This window comes from Oryzias melastigma, linkage group LG6, assembly GCF_002922805.2.
Source record: "Oryzias melastigma strain HK-1 linkage group LG6, ASM292280v2, whole genome shotgun sequence".
Classification (NCBI taxonomy): domain Eukaryota; kingdom Metazoa; phylum Chordata; class Actinopteri; order Beloniformes; family Adrianichthyidae; genus Oryzias; species Oryzias melastigma.
Window position 1 is genome coordinate 17823929 of NC_050517.1, and position 12178 is coordinate 17836106.

General features: G+C 39.1%; 1 protein-coding gene across 6 annotated transcripts in view; it reads left to right on the forward strand.

Moving 5' to 3' along the window:
- Positions 1 to 8590: 8590 nt before the first annotated feature.
- The window catches only part of lctlb (lactase-like b), a 9646-nt gene continuing 6058 nt past the window's right edge, over positions 8591 to 12178 (forward strand). For 5 of the 6 annotated variants that reach the window (XR_002920237.2, XM_036212361.1, XM_024281447.2 and 2 more), the window contains exons 1-4: positions 8592 to 8783; positions 9337 to 9460; positions 9535 to 9615; positions 10825 to 11786. The gene's annotated coding sequence lies outside the window, so the exon portion shown is untranslated. Of the gene's footprint in view, positions 8784 to 9336; positions 9461 to 9534; positions 9616 to 10824; positions 11787 to 12178 lie in introns of all 6 variants that reach the window. The other variant, XM_024281443.2, reaches the window with a different exon arrangement.

The following is a 12178-nucleotide window of genomic DNA, read 5'->3' on the forward strand; positions in this document are numbered from 1 at the left end:
ACTGCTATTAAGGTGGAAAGATTAGCATAAACACTAATCCTAAACATTGATATAGCAAAAAATACTTTTCGAGGAGTTCTACAGACCTCAAACTAGCACACGTCGGTCCCTCCTCACTTCAAAAACAGGTAAGAGCCCTTCTCTTTCAAGGTGCTGCAGCCAAACAGCGAGGTGTTTCATCCCTGAAGGCTGCTGATACTTGATCATCAAACTGCCACCAATTAGAGCATTAGAAGTCATTTATTTTGCCCGTGTTAGTAAAGGTGCTAAACTCCATGAACCATTCCCTCACACCACAGCTCTGGCCTCACAGGGAGAAAGAGGGATATTGAGGGCAGAGTGAGATGAGGGCTCTGGAGACCAGGCTCACCAGAGTAGACCCTGGCAGTGCTGGGGCAGCCGGAGAAATGACAGCCCTCTTTCATCATCTACCCCCCCTCTATTTCACTCCCTCCTCTCTTCACAGTCTGGCTAGCCAGGGAACCGGGCACTACTATTCACTGCACACAACAGAAAATGTCTGCAGGTCCAGAGTGATCAGTCATGGAGAGGCTAACAGAGTGCATGGGGTTGTGGATGGTCATCGCCTTTTCTAGGAATCATGATCTAACGCAGGTGAGGGTTAAAGTTAGAGTGCCCCCTCCCTTCTCCCAGAGCCCAAATATCATAATTTGTAGGCATTTCCTGTACTGAGACGTGTGGCCACTTCAAAACTACCATTAGCTGCTGTCAACTAGACATTTTTCCATCCATTAAGAAAATATTGGAAAGCGAAGTTTGGTGGTGCACACAGGTTGTGTTGTTTCAGAGGCTCAAGAAATCTTATGATTTTTTTTCAGTTCAGTGCTTAGTTTCTTTTATATGGCACCTCCTTGGAGACAAAAAATATTAGAGGAAAGTTTTGGGACATTGTTATAAAATATTGCAAAGCGATGCATTTATGTTATAAAATCTAAGAAAATGAGTCAGTCTTCTCTTTAAAATGAGACCTTTGGCTGACTATCCTGCAAAAGGGGCACCCTGAATAATAATGAATGCCCTCTGGAATTCTGGTAAAATACATATAAGATTTAAATCAACATGCTTAGTTAGAGTTAACCGTGCAAATAATAATAAAAAACAGACTTTAATTCTGTTAAGTAGACAAAGCTGAATTAGTACTTATCATGTTGAGTTTTAGGGTATATTCAGACTGGAAAGACCCATTCACCCAGACTGAGTATGCTTAATTTGGTCCGGATTGAGTCCTGAACCTGGTGTTTGGTCTGTATCCAGACTGTCGTCAACCAGATTTCCCTGTTCCGGACCAGAGCTTGTAAACAAAACCACATGACTAAAGATCTCTTCACTGATTCACTGGCCCGGAATTACGAGGAGATTGAAAGAGATTGAATAATGCAAGCCCTAAGCTTTGCAATCCTTATCGGATAGTTCACTTATTCAAACTTTATACGTCGCTTACCAATTCTGAGCGTCTGTACCAAGTGCAAGTTTTGAGGTGGCTTGGGCATCTGGTCCGGATGTCTCCTGGACGCCTCCCTGGAGAGGTGTTCCGGTCATGTCCCACTTGGCGGAGGCCCCAGGGAAGACCCAGGACACGCTGGAGAGACTATGTTTCTCGGCTGGCCTGGGAACGCCTCGGGGTCCCCCCAGAGGAGCTGGAGGAAGTGGCCGGGGAGAGGGAAGTCTGGGCATCTTTGCTCAGACTGCTGTCCCCGCGACCCGGATGAAGTGGAAGAAGATGGATGGATGGATGTATCAAGTTCAGGTACACCACTTTTACAGTGTGAAGGCATGCTGCAAAGCGGTTTCTGAGGGGACAACGACTAAGGAGGTGATAAATGTTTATGACATTGAAGCCTCGTTTCTACTGAGCGGTACGGTCTAGTCCAGTAAAGAGTGATACGGCATGGTCCAGTTAATTCTGGCGAGCGTTTTCACTCAGTTAAGCCTCGCTTTCATTGAGCGTTTTGAGTGTTTTTCAAGGCGCATGCGTGGTGTAAACCGCTAACATGTCATTGAAGTGTGACGACTAGAAAAGCAACAACAATGGAGCTCGTCTTTTTATTGCTTTACTTTTTGTACATCGTGTACAACAGGTATTAGATTTTGTTTGAAAGAAGGTTGTGAGCTGCTAAGAAGAATCAAGTGGAAAATGGAAACGCTAGCTTAACTCTACATTGGCGCTAATCTGCAAATCAGCAGGTGGCTACAGCGCCTGGACCTACAACGAATGGGTACAAGACGGAACTGTTTAATGGGTCCATTTTACAATGGAAACGCTCAAAATACCGGACCATAGGGTAATGTACCGGACCCCCCAGTGGAAACAAAGCTAACGATTGTCAGGAAAACTGTGAGAAGGAATGTTTATCATGTTAAAAGTTCTTTTAATTATCCTGCATTAATTCGACCACATTTTAATGAGTTGCTGTTGCATCGCTGCTCCACGATTGTCCGCAGTTCTCTGTTTACATCCCATAATGACCGTCTACGGTGGCAGTTTTGGTGCAGTTGTTCAGTTATTCAGACTGTGGAAACTGAGAGCGAACTGGAGCTCAGTCTGATTGGAAATGAACTGAGAGCACCTCTAAAGATGGGTCAGAGAGCGGTTCATGGTCCCAGACCAGGGTCCACTTGGGTTCATTTAAACTGGAAATTAGTTCCAGATTAGCCTATCAGGGGAAACAAACTGGTTCACTTTAAGTGAATCAAATGTGTCCAGTCTGAATACACCTTTAGTCTAGGTCAATAGTGTATTTAAATTGGCTTACTAAAAACAAATGTACTGTTTTTGTTTTTCCAAAATAATGAATATACAAGACAAAAAGAACAAAAAAACATTAAAAATGCACTTTAAAAGTCTAAACTTTCCAGCTTTTTGCAAAGACCAAATCCCTCTCCACACCTAATCACTCATTTACACACATGGCTGCTATGCAGGCCAGTAACCAGGCCACCGGGAACAATGTGAGGTTCAGTGTCTTGCTAAAGGACGCTTCAACAATCACGAGCAGTCATGAACCTGCAGCCCTGCGATCAGAGGTCCACCGCTCTGCATCGCGGCCTCACCGTCCCAGAAAACAACCAGCAGATTTTTTTAAAATCTTTTTGTGGTAGAAAACTAACCAATCGGTGCTCCTATTTTCCCCATTCTGTCAAATTCTGCCATTTCAGTTTACAGTGCACATGGAAGCGTATGTCAGGACAATCAGGAGTGAGTGTCAGTAGTTGCTTCCAAACAGGGGAAGAGGATATTTCATCCAGCGCCCCTGCACAGGAGTCCAACAAAAACACCTCCCGATTGAAAGGAAATTCCTCTGCTCTCTGCTGGAACGCTTCTCTCTTAATCCTGATCTGATAATGAGGTCATTTCACACTATTATTTCCTGCCTTCTTTGTTTCATTTTTGCCAATTCCAGCATGGCTTTGTTCAGTAAGATCAAGCGTTGGGAACAGTTTCTTTAGATTAAAAGTTCGGTACTATTATGAACTGGGTAATACAACTTTTGATACATCTTTAATTGCCCGTCTGCTGCCATGGTTACTCGTTTTCTGTTGTGCAACTTCAGAAAAAGGAGGTGGTAAGCATGTGAACTGGCAGAAAATTTGTGAAAAGCCGCAGCCTGTCAGAACCGACGCTGATCACGGCTGTGAAACTATCTGATTGCAGCAGCAACAGCCGGCCTGGGTCTTGTCCTTGAGTGTAAGTGACAGTGTGTCTGAGAGACACGTCACAAGTCAGAGGAAATTGGAGATAAACAGATAAAAGAATGCAATCTCTGCTGGAAGCAGCCAGGCACAGGGGGCAGGAAATAAACCTGTATTTAAGCTGATTACCCCAGCAGAGTCCCAGCCCCTTTCAGCAGCTCCGTGTTGCCCAACTTCACCGCTGCCAATGCTGTTAATTAGAGATTTGCTGAGAGGAAAAAAGGCAGCCTTGTCAGACTTGCAGGAGTGTTAGTGATGGCTGGCTGAAGGGGGACATGCGGGGCCCTTAATTGGGTCTGTGTGCTGTATCGGTGGCTGGCTGGAACGATGGTGATGATTGCTGTGAGCAGGTGGCCGTGGTGGCAGCTCCACGCAGGCCGTCCAAGGCCAGCCTGTCTGTTCTTGTCAGGACCCGGAACACTGAGCAGACAGCTCCTGAGCCCTACACTCATTACTCCAAGTTGCCCGTTCAGTTGCTAAGCAACACCCTCACAGCCCTTTCACAACACTTCAGGGGCCTCACAGTGTAACCCGCAGCCTTATGGGGGTACTTCTGGTGCTGCCATGAGAAAAACATGATTACTCTTCTTGCTATTTCCAATAACATTTGTCTTGCCCAAACTTAAACAAACAACATAAAAGTAATTGGCTATTTAAACAACTCAATTTGACGTATCATTGTGCTCCTTTTGAGGAGCCAAGACAAATAACAGGATTATTTATTTACACTAAAGCTTTCTTCTTTATTATAAATGAGTATGGTTGCTATTCTTTTCAGCAACCCATAATTTACAACTGGGATTTGGTTTCAGCTTAGTGGTGAATTCCTTTACTGAGCTAACCTTTTGCGTTTTGACAGACTTGGGACCGGGGTTTAGAGACTGGAGGAATCCGCAAATCCCCCCGCGGCCAAAGAATGTCTGTTACCAGTCCATCCATACTCATCGAAAACACTCTGATCAGCCTTCATTTGGTTTGAACAGGAAGTAAATCAGGAAGAGTGTTTGAGATGACGCGGCGCTGCACAGATTGCCTTGCAGTGTATGCTGGTTAGTTTCTGTCACCGACGTCAAATGTGAGCCGTCACGAAGTATCGCGGGAAAAGGGCGTGTGAATGGCACCTTCCTAAGCCAGAGCAGCCAGAAAATAGGTACTGTGCTGGCTTCAAGCTGCCTTGAGGACTACAAAACATTGCATTATGGGAAATGGTGTCCTGAAAGTTCTTGTAGTTTGATGTGAAACAACTGGCGCTAAATGAAGGAGTATTTTTTACTCTTTATGGAAGGTAGTGAATCATTGATGAAAAAATAAACAAGATTTCAAATAATCTGTGGTTATGTGTGTTACTGTTGTCTTTAAAATTAACTTTAATTTCTATTTTATTTATTTATTCGGGACAGTGAACATGAAATTCATCCAGCGGCTATTTTTTTTTTTATCTGTTTCACTCTGACAGATGTTAAAAATAATATAAAAGACATAATAGCACAGATCATTCTAAGGAGGAGTGGCATATTAAAATTCAACCGAATGTTAAGGACAACCCCCAACTCCATGTTCTCGTAGTCTCACCGTTCGCCTTCACCTCAGGTGCCTTTCCCCGCCCCCTCCAGCAGCAGCTTGGTCTCGCTGATGATGCAGGCGAGGCGCTGGGGGATCTCAAACATCTACTTTCTACTGGTGATGTCACACTCACACTGTCCAGTTCTCATGTACAGTCAATGGTCTACCCATAAGTGGTGCATTACAAATACATTGACCTTGACGGATCAGTATTCCAGCATATGACTGATCCTTTAAGGACTACAAGATGCAGTTATATGTCTCTGGAATGATCAGTTTTGCATTAAAAGCCAAAGAAAAGCCACAAAATCCACAAAATCAGACAGAAATATAATCAGAGAGTGAAACGAATGAGTTTTCTTGAATGGATCCTTGATCAGACAGAGTTGAGAATCGAAAAGAGGTCAATGAAACGGATGAGAGGAAACACATTGGAGTAAATATGAACTTATAGTGCAATCTAATAACAATGAAGACAATGTTTTGATAGAAATCCAACACACATTTAAACGTTAGTTGATCAAAAGACAGAAAGTTCATTTTAGTGCTGTGATCGACATTACTGCTGATGCAGGTACAGAACCACATAATCAGACCGCTGATTAACATCTTTATTAATGCACGGTTAGTCTGCAAACTGCTACTTTAGTAAATATACATTAAGATTTGAGTTAATGTGACCATATTTTAACTCTCATTCAGCCCCAGTCAGTCTAAAAGTGACCAACTCAGCAACATGACAAAGTCTGACAAAGAAGACCATCAAATTGCATCCAATCTCCACTCCCTCTTCATCCTCAAGCATATCCGAGCAGAAAAGCCTTCATTCTCCGTCCATGACTTTCTGCGTACGTGCAGAAGGTATTGTTGATTATTGTGTGTAGTGCGTGCGTGCAGAAATGCATGAATATCTGTTTGGAACAGGAAATGTAAAAGGTTTAGGTTGGTCTATGGGAACAAAGGCTTGGCCGTCCCCACAAGCCCTTTCTTTTCACTTCTGTCACCGTCACTGAAGAGGAAACGACCCACAGCTCCCACCTACACGTTTCCCCTCACCTTTGAACAAAAGACCCGACCTACAGTTCAGGCCAGGTGAATTCATGAATTAGACGACAGTACGATTTGATATTTAACTAAATTAATTGAGTTTTGTTAGTTTAGTTAGATGCACCAGCTCAACAAATCTTTTCTTTTGTCATCCTTTCATCTTCTTTTTACTGTTTTAGGATCTAGATAAAATTTGTTGAAGGTGAAACCTTAAAATATCAACAGTTTTCCAGAAAATGTGTGTTTAGTACCATGGGTTTCATAAAAGCTATCTTTCGGATCAAATTTTTGGAAGCTTTTCAACCCCACTCTTTACATTCTACACCCCATCCCTCTTTCCCCTTCAAGAAGGCCCCACATCAAAAACTGCATTCCACAGCCTGCAGGAATACCATCAAACTCTGCAGAATCTTTACCAGACAATAGAAGCTGAACTTCAGCTGCTGCTCGGGCCTCAGCTCAAGGTTCGAGTCCTGTCAGGGAGGGAGTGTAGCTGCGTGACAGACTTCGTGATGACAAGAAGAAAGCAGATGTCCCTCACAAGGATATTAACTGTTTGGTGTTAGCCACCTCAAAGCCCCAAACCCTCGTGCCACTCTGTAGCGTCTCATGTCTGCGTTGGGAAGCTGGCAGCTGCGGTCCCACACTGTTTTTTTTCCAACCCCAAAACCTTGAAGTCTCTGATGCATACCTCCACTTCAGCCAGCTGAGGGTTCCCATGGATTTTCTTTACAGATGTTTAATGCTTTAGTGGTGAAAAATGAATAAATCTATAAGAAGATAGTTCCTAGCAACCAGTTGTTTACCTAAAAGAACATGAACCATTTGGTGTTTTAGGTGGAAGGTATCATTTTGCTGCAGGATTGCACAGAAAATTTCATTTTATACATTTTGCACTAAGTTGTTTATGTTTCTTACACAAGTTACAGTGATACTATTACAGTTCTTAATGATAAAAAATAAACATTTTGCATCAAATACAATGAAATAAGCCACCTTTCATGCTGAAATGATTCCTGAATTTTACATTAACTTTGCCAGTTATTGTGTTTTAAAAAGTAGTATGACACCTACACAAGATTAATGTGATTTTTGACCTTATAGTCTTTAAAAATACTATCTCTGCCCTCACTGGGCCACAACTGCAAACGCAGAATTGTGGGAAACTTACCCACCACTGCATTCCTCTTTTCATATGTGTGAACAGCAAAGTATGTCTCCATTTTGGCTGGGCTCCATTTATTTTCCAGGTGTGCTTGGATGCTGTGTGATCAACAATGCACACATCTGGATGGACTTAGTACAAAAAGTCCTATAAAGAAACTAATGGGCTCTTTAAACATTGTTGAAGACTGATTAAGAGCGGTTTCTGATCTTGTTCAGATTAGTAGGTCCCATCTGTGGCTTATTTGAGCTTTTATTGAATTCATAACTTGTTTCATCTATACTTTTTTTTTAATTTTATCTAAAGAAAATTAGAAGAATTTAGAAAAACGGAATATTTGAAGATCATTGTCAAGGAGGGATTAATAATTGTCTATGGCTAAGCACTATGTGAGGTTAAAACTGTGTTTTCTGTTTTTTAAGCTTACACACTGTGTCTAATACAAATAAAAAGTAAACAAGTTTTTTTGAATAAGTAAAAAGCAAAAAAAAAAGCAAAAATAAGTTTTTGTTCATTAGAAAAAAATACACTGCACATTTCTGGGTTAGGAATAAGTTTTTTAAAAAAAGAAATTATCTTCCAGTAGTGTGGCCATTATTAAGAAGACTGAAATAACTTATCACATATGTTACAATTAGGCTTTTGGACTCTGTAAAGTTGACACCTGCCACTTCAAAACTCTCTTTGAAATGCATCCATTAACAACCAATTAAAGACAAAATGATAAAAAAATAACATGTATTTTATATTTATATCAGTCTTTTAACATGTTGAAACATAATCACTATTTGTTTGGGTACTTCTCATGTAATATATATATATATATATATATATTTATATGTATACAGTACATATGGAGCTAAACGTGACATTACCACTAATTCACCGCAAGATGTCGCCCAGTATCAAAATCACCGACAGTGAGATACTTTCTATTGCGGTCATATTTTTCTAAATTACTACCGAATTATTACTCAATAATGTTCCTGGATATAGTTTTAGACAATACTTTTAAGGTAAATTTACTCTTCAAACGTTTTTTTTTTAATTAACTAATTCTAACTTGCCACTGTAAGAGTTCGGAGGATTTATGGAATTTCCGATAGAACTCGAATGCTCCATCGTACCGGATGTGATCTAATAATCGTCCCCGGAAGTAACGTCGCCTCGATGTGTGTTGAACGGCTGCTAGTCTGAATCCAAAATAAATACTTTCAGAGGAACATTTTTAATCATTTTCCGCATTTAGTCGACTTTGAAATGCGAGTGTTGTGGGAAGATTGACGGAAAAAACTAGGTAATGAACTAAAAATGACTTGTGGAAGTAAACTGTTAAGCAGATATTCGAGCAAGACTGTTTGTTTCCTGACGGCTAGCTTGTTTGGTTTGCTTCTTGTTGTTTTGATCATCTTTTCATGAAAAAAGACTTTTATTAGCAGATCAAATTATTATTATTTTAAACAAAAAGTACGTCTAAGAAACAGTCATTAAGGTGTGGGTTAAAATAACTAAACATTGTGGTGCAAATTTTTCATTTACAAAAGTTTTTTCATATTTTTGTGTCTTTTTTTTTATTTACAGACGTTTTGAAATGTACTGTAATGTAAGAAGTGTTTTGTTTTGCTTTAGTTGTGCATTTTAAATAATTAAAATGTTTGATATAATAAATGACTTGTGTTTTAGCAGGACATTATTGTATCTTTTTAATTTATTTCATTCACATGCCATTTAAATTAAGTCTACTATCTTATTTAGTTTAAATAAATACCCTATGCTATAGGTTTTTCAGAAATATTCCATTAACTGGACTATCTAGACTAGAATCCTTAAACTTTTCTGTTCTTTCTCAGAGTGTTGAGTGATGGTCTGACTGGAGCTGGAAACATGCACAGCCGCTTGCAGGAGTTGAAAAAGGAGGAGGAGACTCTCCTCAAAATCAAAGTCATGCTGCAAGACCAGCTGAACCGTTTGAAAGTGAGTCCAGGCTCCTGAAAAATTAATACATGTGGGTTTTTTTACGTGATATTTATGCCGTATCTGTGTCTCAGTTTGAAGAGGGAACCTTGAAGTCCATTATCAATGCTCAAACAGAAGAAGCGGGCTCTCAACGCTCAAGTGCTGAAACTGAGGTAAATGACTTTAACTTGCAGAACTTGAAACCACAACCCAGTTCACTGTTTTCAAGTCAATGATTTAGGTTTGAATTTCAATGTACAGACGTGTCACATTATGATCAGGTTAGATCTGGCTGATTACAGAGCAGGTAGTTTGTCAGAATATTGACATGTTCAATCTGGACTAAACCAAACAGTTTTGATGCTTCATTTAACTTCTAAATAAAAAATGTAAACATAGTTAAAATGGAATTCATTCCTTATTGTTTACATTAAGTTAATTATTAATTTATCACATATTTCTAAGTAGATCAATGACTGATCTATAACTGTTAACTCAACAATGGTATTTAAATATTTTAAGAGAAAAATATATATTTTCAAAGTAACATGTTGTGCTTCTAAAAAGCAACAATAAAAAAGGAAGTAATTAGAACATGTTAAAGAGCCACTCCAATGAAAGTTGTTTTTTAACATGTTCTTGTAGCATTTTTTCATTGTTAATGATAAATTTAGAGAAAATTAGGATTAAAACTGCATTTTTGAGTAACTTAAATGAAAATATCATTTAAAATCTACAATCAAGAGACCACAAGCTCTCTCCTCCACTCTATTCTGATGCATCCATTTCTATAGACAATTTGATCCATCCGGCTCAGAACTGTACAGCTGGGTAGCTCAAATATTGCTCGCCTTTTTTTTGCACCAGTAATATTAGGTTGGGATTATGAGCGGCTCACTAAAATGAACTTACTAAAAATGGCATAATCATAATTAAAAACCTGATTGAAGTGGAACTTTATAAATAAAAAGATATAGGTAAAATAAAATGGAAGATGTTACTAAACTTTAAAAAAGTTTTACTTGATATAGAAGTAAAAGTAAAAGAAAAAAAAGGCTGTTCTTTATGTCTAAAATAGATTTTGTGATAAATCAAAAGACAGATTTATTGCAAAATAATTTCTGTATTTTTTTCCTTCAGAAAAATAATTCGTTTCATCCACTGTGTGTGCTTAGCTATTTTAAAAGTGAAAGCTGCAAATTAATTTTTTTGGCTGTGATGACTGTGAAAATCCACACTTGAGTTTTGTAACTTTTTTTTTCCCTCATATAAAGTCAGTGAGTGGACAGGATTTTGTGTGTTCTTTTGTTTAACACTTTCACAGCAACTCAGAATGTCTTACAAACATTCTCACAGCATGCTGCTCATCTCCCTCCCCTTAGGTTCAAATTAATCTTGACGATGAGAGTGAAATCAATCGCACCAAACTCCTACTGAACGCAGCTGTGGATTGTGACATGGAGGAAGAGGATGAGGATGAAGAGGAGGACGATGACGATGAAGATCAAGAGGAAGACGAAAATGAGCTTGAACTTGTGCCTGAGGAGGATGAGGAAGACGAGAATTACTGAGAATTGTGGGTCGTCTGTGTATCGACTGAAGACAAATGTGAATTCAATGTAACCAGAAACCTGTTTTGTTTTTTTACTATTGATTAGTTAACATGTTTAACTTATTTTGAGAGAATGAGTTACAGTTTTAGGATTTGAAGAGTTAGCACTCGTGTGTCTCATTTACACACCTTCAGTCCTTACCTGCAGTCAAATTTTATAGAACATGTGTGAGTAAAGTGCATTAAAGCAGTGTTAAAATAGGTGCCTGTACTGTAACTTCTGTGACACTTTGAGCATTAGGGGATTAAAAAAAAAAATTAGAAAAAAATAGCAACAAATCCCCCCAAAAAAACAAAATATCAAAGCTGTCCAGATGTATCAATATATAACAAATGAAGATGCACTGTGTAAGAAATAAGCACAAAAATAAAATATTTCATGTGGCAATTAATTACAAGCTTGTGTACTTTTTGAATTGTGGGTTAAATCTAAAGTTATCCAGTTTTGTCCTAACCCCATCCAGGAAAATAGATTATGCAGAGCAAACACTTTCCTTTAGAAAACCATTCAGCATTTTCTAAACAGTTAAAACAATACGGCAGCCTCACAATACTGCCAGCTTTCACTCTGACTGCAGGGACAGCTGTGGAGAAGGGTGGCGTTTCAGCAGGGAACGTACAGACAGAAGTTTCAGAGACTTTTTGAATGTTCTGCTGCTTCAGGAAAACCCCGCTCCCTCTCAGACTCGGGTGGTCCGCCTGCAGCAAATGCAATCTTCATAACGCTTACAGGTAACGGGACATGGAAGTGATTGTACTCTATTTAACATTTTTAATCATGAAAGACAAAGATGCATATTTTTATTAATGTGTGTGAAATGTTTACTTTCCTTTTCTAAGCTTTTATTTTTATAAATAATTGTATTATAAGAAATTTTGTGGGTTTTTTTGCAAATTTGTCCTCAAATTCTTTATAAAAAGCAATTATTAACTAATTGTAGCTTTAATGATCTTTTTTAACTCAAAAAACAGTTTAACTTTGAAATATTTTGCTTCATCAAACAAAGCTGTTCTCATCTGCATGTGTATGATGGATGGTTGTCATGGAAACTGTAGATATATTAACCTCTGTGAGTTTAGCTTTGCTTGCAGAGGTGAAACAACAGTTTGTATGGGATCTGTCT